Consider the following 11,135-nt stretch of genomic DNA (forward strand, 5'->3'; position numbering starts at 1 on the left):
GTTTGGCTCAAATAAACTCATAAACTTTCTCTTAGGCTGGATGCTTTTCGTTGACATAAATCATCTGATGTAGGGGGGTAAAATTTTTTAAATGCCCGCCCCCCCCAAGATCCCATGCCCAAATCCCCAGATCATGGCAGCTATAATTAAGATTCCTGATCAGCTGACCTCAAAATATGGAGACAATCCTGAATTGTTTGGGTAGGCCCAGGGTAGTCACAAGGGTCCTTAAAGGTAGCAGAGGAAAGCAGACAGACTTGAAAGTAGGACTCCAAGTACTTTGGAGGTGGAGGGTCCATGTGACAAGGAATATGAGGGTGATGGTGGACTCCTGAGTCTGAGAAGAGCCCTGGATGACAGCCAGCAACAAAATAGGGATCTCAGTCTTACAACTGCATGGAAGTGGATTCTGCCAACAACGTGAATGAACTGGGAAGCTGATTTTCCCCCAGAGCTTCCAGATAAGAGCCCAGCGCTTCCTGCAACTTGACTGCAGCCTTTGTGGGAACTGGAGCAAAGGATGCTGCCTGGGCTTCTGACCTACAGAATGGTGACCGAATAAATAGGTGTTGTTTTATGCTACTGAGTTTGTGGTAATTTGTTAAGTAGCAATAGAAAACCAATACAGCTGCCAGAGACCCAGGGCGTCCACAGAGAAAGTGTCTGATAAATGCCAGTTTCCCCATCTGATTCTGATGAATGCCTTCCCATTGCCTCTCTCTTGACAAAGGCTTCATGTCTGCCTCACCAGCATTTACCTGGTGGTCTTTCATCCTACAAGCAGAGGGACTTGGGCATGAGAGGGGGAACCAACTGTCCAGACACAGGACTAGAACAGCATCAGGGCAGGTGGAAAGGCATGTGTGAGGGCTCTGAGGAGGGAGGGTGTGGGAGGCAGGAGGGAGAAAGTCAAACACTGACTCTTCTCAGGCAGCCAAAGAGGTGAGAGCTGTGGCCTCCAGCATCACAAGCCTCTAGAAACATGTTTTGCTTTCCTGTCCAAAGACCTTTGTCACTGTGGTTGTGAGGGCATTTTGGGGAATAGTGTAGCTTAGCGCACAGGTTTAATAAGACAGGGAGGGCCAATGTGGCCTGCAAATATTGAAAATTCCTTGATCTGAGAGTCTTGAGAGTAGTGGGGGATAACAAGGGACAGGCCACACTGGCTCTCCATCCAGGGAAGAACATGTGAGGTCACAAGGATCACAGGGGGCAGAAGAAATTGAGTTCCTGAGTGGCTAGTCCTCCTCAGCTGGCAGAAGCAGAACCCCCCACCTCCACCCCCAAGGCTTAGATTAGAAGTCAGAAGGCTCAGCCCGATCCAAGCTCAGTCAGGGACCCCAACCTCCTTCCACCCTCCATTGTTACTAGGACAGCTCCTCAGGCAGGATCCCCCACTCTAGCAGAGTAAAGCCCAGCAATCAGGCCCTAGTGTCTATAAACCCAACTCTCTCCTAATGGGTGTGGGCTGTGCCAGGTATGTGATGCAGGTTCCAAGACCCAGGTACACACCTCTGTCAGCCAGGTGTTTCCCCTTGGCCCAGGGGTTAGATGCTAAGCATGTCCCTAGAAAAATGCTTCCTGGTACAAGGTGGATAAGGTGGAGACTGAGGGAGGTCCCTGGCAAGACAGCTACCAGCAGTTTAACTCTCCTGACTGGATTGAGAGGAAATGAGGAGCCCTTTTGGGTGGTTAGGGGCAGTGGCAAGATCCCATTCAGACACCAGAAAGGCTGACCTGGCCCGGTGGAGATTACTGAGGCTAGGAGCAATGGGTGGGACCTAGAAAAAGCTTACCAAGAAAGAAACATCCGGCTGATCAAGGACTGTGGATGAGGAGGTGAGTGAGGGTGGGGTGAGGAATATTTGCAACACAGAGAAAGGTTTAATTTGCTTTCATATGTAAAAGAAAATCCTATTAACTTTCTAGACAGAGGCCTAAGGAAGCCAAGTGGGAAGGAGGAGACTTAAACTGAAATAATCTTTAATGACACAGCTATCTCTGTCATTTTTGCAGGGCCTCTACACCTGGGCCATTAATTTTGAAGTAAAAAACCTGATAAACACTACAATACACACTGGAGCGCTCACATCCTCAAATTAGCAAATTTGTTTTCTAAAAAACATATATATATTTTTTTAATTAAATTTATTGGGGTGACAATTGTTAGTAAAATTACATAAATTTCAGGTGTACAATTCTGTATTACATCATCTATAAATCCCATTGTGTGTTCATCACCCAGAGTCAGTTCTCCTTCCATCACCATATATTTGATCCCCCTTACCTTCATCTCCCACCCCCCACCCCCCTTACCCTCTGGTAACCACTAAACTATTGTCTGTGTCTATGAGTTTTTGTTTCTCATTTGTTTGTCTTGTTCTTTTGTTGTTTTTGGTTTACATACCACATATCAGTGAAATCACATGGTTCTCTGCTTTTTCTGTCTGACTTATTTCACTCAGCATTACACTCTCAAGATCCATCCATGTTGTCACAAATGTTCCTATATCATCTTTTCTTACCGCCGAATAGTATTCCATTGTGTATATATACCACAACTTCTTTATCCATTCATCTATCAAAGGACATTTTGGTTGTTTCCATGTCTTGGCCACTGTAAACAAAGCTGCAATGAACATTGGAGCACACGTGTCTTTATCTCTAAATGTTTTCAGATTTTTTGGGTAGATACCCAGGAGAGGGATTGCTGGGTCATATGGCAATTCTATTCGTAATTTTTTGAGGAACCTCCACACTGTCTTCCATAACGGCTGCAACAGTCTGCATTCGCACCAACAGTGTGTGAGGGTTCCTTTTTCTCCACAGCCTCTCCAACACTTGTTACTATTTGTATTGTTGATGATAGCCATTCTGACTGGGGTGAGGTGATATCTCATTGTGGTTTTGATTTGCATTTCTCTGATGGTTAGTGATGTTGAGCATTTTTTCATATGTCTATTTGCCATTTGTATGTCCTCTTTGGAGAAATGTCTCTTCAAGTCCTCTGCCCATTTTTCAATTGGGTTGTTTGTTTTTTTGGTGTTGAGTTGCATGAGTTCCTTGTATATTCTGGATATTAGCCCCTTATCGGAGGCACTGCTTGCAAAAATCTTCTCCCATTCAGTTGGTTGCCTCTTTATTTTGTCGATGGTTTCTTTTGCTGTGCAGAAGCTTTTAAGTTTCATATAGTCCCATTCGTTTATGTTAGCTTTTACTTCCATTGCCTTTGGAGTCAAATTCATAAAATGCTCTTTGAACCCAAGGTCCATAAGTTTAGTACCTATGTTTTCTTCTATGCAGTTTATTGTGTCAGGTCTTATGCTTAAGTCTTTGATCCATTTTGAATTAACTTTGGTACATGGTGACAAATAGCAGTCCAGTTTCATTCTTTTGCAAGTGGCTATCCAATTCTCCCAGCACCATTTATTGAAGAGGCTGTCTTTGCTCCATTGTATGTTTTTAGCTAAAAAAAAAAAATATTTTTGATGCAGTGTTTAGTATATTAAAAACAAAATTTAAGTAAAAAACAACAAAAACATTTTTATTTATTTATTTTTTAAGTAAAACTTGTAGGTGAAAGGGAAAGCCCCTCGAGGTGGCACGCCTAGGTAGTTCTGTTCTTTAAGGCCTCTAGTTCCTTCCCGGTTCCGCCACTGGACACCAACACTCAAACAATGATCATTTCAAGAGTATCTATGATCCTATCATTTTCAGTAAATTTACCTTGTTGTGTGGCCCTTAGCACCCTCCCTTTTTTGGACACCTGCGCTTTCACTGGGAGTCCCTGTGCCCACTCTTGTCCCAGGATGCCGCGAATCTAAGGTCACTGTATATTGGCCTCTGCTGGACATTTCACATCTGTGTCATCACACAATGAGGTGTAGGAGATTGTGCCTCCGGCTCCTGTGCCATCTGTAAGTTGTGAATTTTGTCTAGTTAGAGAGTTTTCCATTCAGGAGCTGTGTCCTTGGCTTCTGGTCTGAAAAGCACTTCCTGCCATTTGAGATGGGGCAGAACACCACCCAGCCCTGATCTTTGTGGCTATCCTCCATGGTGGCTGACAACACCCTGACCTGGTCCTGTCCCCCAGGATAAGGGCTGTTCTCCACCCTGCCTTACATTGATTAACTCCTTTTTTAACCTCCCAGTGCTCCTTTTAAAAACAAGTATGAAAAACAAAAACAAAAACAAGTATGGTTTCCTACTTGCCTGTCTTCTGGAGAGCACTCACGCCTTAGCACACCTAGTCTACATCGCCATGTCACAAGCTGTCCACAAATGCTCCCTGATGGCTGGTTTCTCTCTGCCTGGGACCCATTCAGGGCTGGGCCCTGTTGACCCAGAAGTCCCACTCCCCCATTTAAAATTAAAGTGAAATTCACATAACACATTTAACCATTTCAAAGGAAAACATTCAGTGGATTTTAGTATACTTACAATGTTATGTAGCCACCACCTCCATCTAACTCCAAAAAAGTTTACTCCAAAATAAAAACCTGTACCGGTTGGCAGTTGCTCCCAGCCCCCACCCCCAGATTCCCCACAACCACTAATCCACTTTCTGTCTATGAATTTGCATATTCTGGATAGTTCATATAAATGGAATCATATAACATGTGGTCTTTTGTGTCAGATTTCCTTCAGTGCGTAATGTTTCTAAGGTTGATCCATGCTCTAGCACATATCTGTGTTTTCTGCGTTTTTATGGCTGAATAAGACTCCATTGTATGGAAAAGCTCATTGTTTTGTTCATTCATCAATTAATAAACATTTGGGTTGTTTTCCACCTCTGACCACCGTGATTAGTGCTGCTATGAACATCCCTGTATAAGGATTTGTTAGAACACCTAATTTCTATTTCCCTGGGTATGGACCTGGGAGTTAATTCCTGGATCATATAGTAAATCTATGTTTAATTATTGGAGAAAGTGCCAAACGTTTTCCCACAATGGCTGTACCATTTTACATTCCCAACAGCATGTAGGAGGGTTCCAATTTCTCCACATCCCTGCCAACTCTTGTTATTGTCCATTTTTTTAAAGCCATCCTAAGTGGCTGTCAATCGGTATTTTCGTAGTCATTTGATTTGCATTTCCCTGATGACTAATGATGTGCAGTCTTTTCATGAGCTTATTGTCCCGGCCATTTGTACATATTCTTTGGACTACTACTAATCTGGTGTCAGGCTAGAGATTTACAGCCCCCTCTTTGAGGACTGGTGGAGGACAGTGGACCCTAGCTGCTGGCAGGACATAACACTGCTTCTGGATGGACACACTGGCGGTTGCTCTTTCTCCCTCTGACATCCCCTTTAGTTCCCATAGACCGGAAGTTAGATCTAAAGACTTGGTTTTCAGGTCAAACATTGCTGGCTAGAACATCTCACAGGGCGTGTTGGGTGGGTCCCACTGCATTCCATGTAGGATCTCAGTGTTGCTGACCCTAATGTGGGGGCAGTGACAGCCTGACTGTCTACTGCCCACTCATGTGTCCACCCCGGATGGCCACAGTGACACCCCACCCTCCATTCACCTTATAGTGTATACAGTAGATAATTCTGGCCTGCTCAGGAATCTCATTATGGGTTGGGGAATGATGTTTTCCGAATTTCAGCATGTAATTATCTAAGCAAGAAGAGGACCATGTGTTCCTCTGAAATACAGTTTCCCTTGGGAAGACAGGATCAGTGCTGAGTTCTCAGAGTGAGGGGCTGGCTTGAAAGTGGCATCATGTGGTGACAGATGGGCTTATTTTTCTCTTTTTTGAGAACCTTTAAGGACTCACAGATAGGTGGATTCATTGTGAGTCAGTCAATAACAGTCTTTTTTTTTTTTCTGATTGCTTGAGTTATATATCGTCATTCAGATGAAAAAAGGGGGTTCTAGGGAAAGTAACCCCACAGGGTGATAAGATCATAAATTCCTACCTGGGCAGGTCATGGTGGGTAGTCACACCCCAGGTCTATAACTTCTTTAGTGAAAGGTTTTAAGCCAGCCCTGTCTATTGCTCCTGTGCATTTAGGTTATCATACCTTTATAATGCCAGAAATAATGCCCTCAAAGGGGGCATTAACCCTCAAGAGAACACATAATCTGGTTAGCTGTCCTGTAATCCATCCCTGCCTTACTTTCTCCAATCTTCCTTATGTCCTCTCCTTAATGTCAAATGCATAAAAGAAGCTGCAAAAGTGTCCTTCTCCAGAGCATTTGAGATCTTGCTCCCTGGCATATATCATCAGTTTGGCTCAAATAAACTCATAAAAATTCTCTACAGGTTTGGATGTTTCTTACGTTGACAATCATGTTTGGCTTCTGTGTCCTTTTAACATGTTCCTGTCATTCTTTGGGTACTTGTTACTTTGTGACATAACAAGGTGTTCCAGGCTCACCCGGGAATTTCTCTGTACAGTCCTCGAATCAGTCATCTCCTCTGGTTCCTCTCTGCAGAGAAAGGAATGACACTTCAGGTTTTGGAAGACTCCTGTCCTTTCCCTCCCCACCCTCCCTGGGGGACATAGATTCCTCCAGAAGGCAGCTGATGGGAGGGTGAGGGCACCCACTGAGCCCAATAACTGGGTTGGACTCATATAGGCTGTGGAGCTCTGGACAACTCCTTTTGGTCTTGGGCATGGGCTTGCCTATCTGAAATGTGGTAGGAGGGGAAAATGGCCCCCAGGGATATACACAATCTAATCCCTGAAACCTGGTAGTATTACCTTATAAGGATAAAGGATCTTAGCAATTGTATTTAAAGATCTGGAAATGGGGAAATTACCCATGAATTATTTGAATTCACATACATCCTTATTGGAGGAGCAAGGCAGAGGGAAACTGGACAACTGTCTTAGTCTGCCAGGCTGCCATAACCAAATACCATAGACTGGGTGACATAAACCACTGAAAATGTACTTCTCATGGCTCTGGAAGCCAGGAAGTCCACGATCAAGGTGCTGCCATGAAAGGTTTCATTCTGAGGCCTCTTCTCTGGGCTTGTAGGAGGCTGCCATATTGCTGTGTGCTCACATGACCTCTGATGGTGACAACAGCAAACTTGCTCTCTGGTGTCTCTTCTTAATAGGACACCAATCCCATCATGAGGGCCCCACCCTCTTGACCCCCACCTAACACTAATTACATCACCAAGTCCTCATCTCCAAATACTGTCACATTGTCAGAGCTTCGATATGTGTATTTTGGAGTAGACACAATTCAGTCCACAGCAAGGGCACACAGAAGAAAAGGCAATAGGAAGGTGTTGGTCTCGAAGACTAATATGGTGCAGCCACAGCCAAGGGATCCCTGGAGCCACCAGAAACTGGAAGAGAATGTCGACAAAAAAAATCCAGCCTAAGAGAAAGTGTATAAGAGTTTATTTGAGACAAACTGATGACAACTGCTGGGAAGTGAAGTCTCAATGGATTGAGAAAATGCTCCAGAAAATGGCCATTTTGCAACTTATTTTATACATTAGAATCAAGGGAGGAGGGTTACATGGAAATCAATTTGTTGTAAATTAAGGGGGTGGGAGAAAGCAAAGCAGGGAAATCTCTGGGATTGGCTAAAAAGTAAAAAGGAGAGACACACTTTTTTTACATTGGTGGGTACAGGATAGTTAATAACATTTTACAGTGTAAATAGAGATAATATTTGGGGAACAAGATAACAATGAGGGATTTTGTAGTTTACTGCTCTGGTGTGGTGGGTTGTGCCCCCTGGGGGGTCCAGAAAAGAATTAGTCTGACATTCCAAAGGTATATTATTTTAGATGCAAAAAGACAACAGATAGGCTCACTTAAGGTAAAGATTCACCTTTGTTAAGGAAGCTACAGGCCAAGCATGTGACTTCCCTGCCATGGCCCACCTTAGTTAGGAATTTTTATGTTCACACCATCCTATGTGGTTATTTTCAGTCTCCTGAGCTTGTCAGGTTTAACATGTGGTCCCTTTTCTGTCCACAAGGCAAAGAAGGATTCTTTCTCCCCTAGAATCTTTGGAGGGACTGTGGTCTGGCCCTCCCTGTACCTCAACCTCAGAATTCTGGCCTCTAGGACTGTGAATTAAATTTTTGTTTTAAGCCATCAAGTTTGTGGTAATGTGTTACAGTAGCCACAGGAAACTAATGGAGGAACAATCATGATTTTAAAGGGTGATTTAGAGGGTCTAGTGCCTTCTCTGCCTTACCTGCATGAATGCTTATCTCTTGCTTTCTGTCTCCAACCCATCTACTCCCCACCTGGAACCCTTAAAATGGGAATCAGATCATGTCATTCCTCACAATTAAAAAACAGCCCAATCAGAAGCCGTATGTGGGACAGCGTTTGTGTGCATTACAGCACAAGAAGGAGGGAGGCCCAAATGTGATCAAGAGGAGGATGCACAAACCAACTAGGGTATTTGCGTGATGGGGCCCACATACAGCCACACGGATGTACACTCAGGGAAGGAAACCAGGCAGATGTGCAAACTCTGCGTTTCATTATACAGACCAGCGAAGCTTCTGTGTTGAGAGAAGTCAGGATGGCAGTGGCTATGAGGGGCATGGAAGGCTCCTGGGAGCCAGAGACGTTCCGTTTTTTTTTTTTTTTTTTTCTCTCAGAGCTGATTCTGCAGGGAGCTTGCTGTATGTAAGATGTGTGTGCTTTCCTCTACTTATTAAAGCTTCCATCAAAAAGTTAAAAAGTTCATAGAAACAGAAAGATGATCAGTGGTTGCCAGGGGCTGGTGGGAGAGGGGAAGGGGAGTGCTGATGGATACAGGGTTTCCTTTTGGGATGTTGAGGTGGTGATTGCACAACATAGTGAATGTATTAAAATGCCACTTACTAACTGCATGCTGTAAAATAGCTAACATGATGAATCTGAGGTCATGTGAATTTTAACCACATTTTAAAAACAGCTTTAAAAGTAGTAGAACCCAAAACTCATCTTGTAGCCTACAAAATTGGCAGACTCCAGACAGTCATCATCTCCATGCATCTGTTTGCCCTTTTATACATGTACTGAGTGCCTATGGTGGACTAGGCCCTGGGCTAGGCATGGCAGATAAACTGCAGTGAGCACAAACAACTTGGAGCGCCTGTCTTTGTGATTCTCTGTAGTTGAAATGTGTAGGAAGAGGGGAACCAGGCACAACCCCAGCTCTTATCAAAATCTGATTTTCATTTGTGTGGTAAAATATACACAACATGAACTGTCCATTTTTACTATTGTAAAGCATGCAATTCAGTGGCATTAAGTATATTCATGATGTCCTACAACAACTACAACTGTCTAGTTCCCAGATGAAATCTGTGCAGATGGAGTAAGAGATTGGTGTGATGCAGTCACTAGATCTCCCAGAGAAATAGCTTTGGGGGTGACACCTGAAGATTGGAAGGAGAGCCAGGTGTAGGTGTGGGGTGTGGGGAAGGGAGAGGGTGGCTGCCTGCAGGCCTTGGCTGCCCTTGGTGCAGTATGAGTGATTCCTATAGTCTCAACCCTTGAGACCTGTCTGCAAAGCCAGGATGTAGACAATTTCTAATGAGCAAGGACTGGAAAGGGTGAGATACTGTAAAGGATGGACAGGGAGCACAGGGGATGAGAGCACAAATGACACTGACTGCTCTGTCAGACCTAGTAGCCCGGGGTGGGGGTGGGGGGCAGAGCCAAGATGTACCTGTGTCTTCTGGATCTCTGGATAGGCTGACTCCTCAGAGAGGACCTTTGAGCAAGGGTTCTGCCCTGGCCTTGCTCGCTTGTATGCCCACTCTAGCTCAGCTAGTCTTGGGATGCCCCTTTTGCCCGAGTCTGCCTGAACCTGGTTTCCAGTTGATCCCCCTGTCCCAATGCTGTCTTGGCACTTCCAGAAGCCTTGGTTTCCCCATTTGGACAATGGGGCTGGCAGTGGCCCAGCATTGGGTGGTAAGGCGACTCTCCAAGGCCTGCTGCTGGCACCCTGCCTGTGTGGCCATGTACTGGGAAGGTCCCGAGTCCAGGAGGAAGGGGGCTGTTTAGAGAGAACAGGATAGGCCTTGGCAGGCCGTTGAAACCACAGGACCAGTTACCAGAGTCTAGTGAAGGGCCTGTAACCAGGCAGCTGTCTGGCAACTTCTAGGTATGATGCACCCCTGCTCACTTCCCTGCTCCGCATGTGCCCAGTCAGCTTCAGGCCTTTGCACTTGCTTCTGCCTTAACTGTCCTTCCTTGAAGGTGTTTGGGGACAGCACCTACGGAAGTCCACTTCTACACTCTTTACCATCAAGTACTTATTTTGACTCCCTGACCCACGTGCCCCCCTACCCCCCCTCCCTCGTCTGCCCCTGGGGCCAGGGTAGGTATGGGTTACACCCCCTTTGGGGCCCAGCGCGGGACGGGGTCGCCCAAAGTATCCAGCAAATATTACTAAAGGACGTCACATCTCACCCTATGGGCGGCCAGCTACCAACTTTCCCTCCCAATTATCAGAGAAAGGAAAAAAGAAAACAAGGGCCCGCGGCCAGAGCCTCGGAGGGGGGTGGGGTGGGGAGGGGGCGTGGCCCCACCCGACGAAGCTTAGGGGGCAGCGCCAGGGTTGGAACAAAGGCAGGCACCGAGACAAAGCCCCAAGGCCCCCAGTACCCTCCGGGAACAAAGGCTACGTCAGTCTCTCCTGGACCAGACACGCCTCCGCCGCCAAGGGTGGGCGCCTGAGGAGCTAGGTGAGGGAGGCCGCAACTGCTCCCCCTGCAGCCTCGGCGTGTGCGAGCCGGGGAGACTCCGAGCAGTGTCTTGCGGCTGGACGCCCAAGCCCCCGGCTCTGCATCCTCTAAAGAGCTGACCCCCGCAGACAGGATTCACTTCTCCAACCCTGCTTCCCTGCTTAGAACTCCACCGCTGTTGAGGTTCGGTTCGGCCACCTGGAAAAGCATCCAAGTCAACATAGCTGCCGGCTGGAAACGGAAAGGGGCGCTTGGTGGGCCAGGCGTGATCTCAAGACTCACTGCTCTGTAGCCCCTTGGGACCTATTCGATTCGGGCAGGTTTCAGTGTTTCTCATGTTAAACAATGAAAAGGTTAAAACCGAAAAGTCAGCCGGCCGGATCAGAACGCAACTTCTTTCTGGGATGGGAACCCTCCGCCCCTTTCTCGGGCCCGCCGTCTCCTCCAGATCTCGGCCC

Source organism: Rhinolophus sinicus, linkage group LG11 (assembly GCF_036562045.2).
Source record: "Rhinolophus sinicus isolate RSC01 linkage group LG11, ASM3656204v1, whole genome shotgun sequence".
Classification (NCBI taxonomy): Eukaryota; Metazoa; Chordata; class Mammalia; order Chiroptera; family Rhinolophidae; genus Rhinolophus; species Rhinolophus sinicus.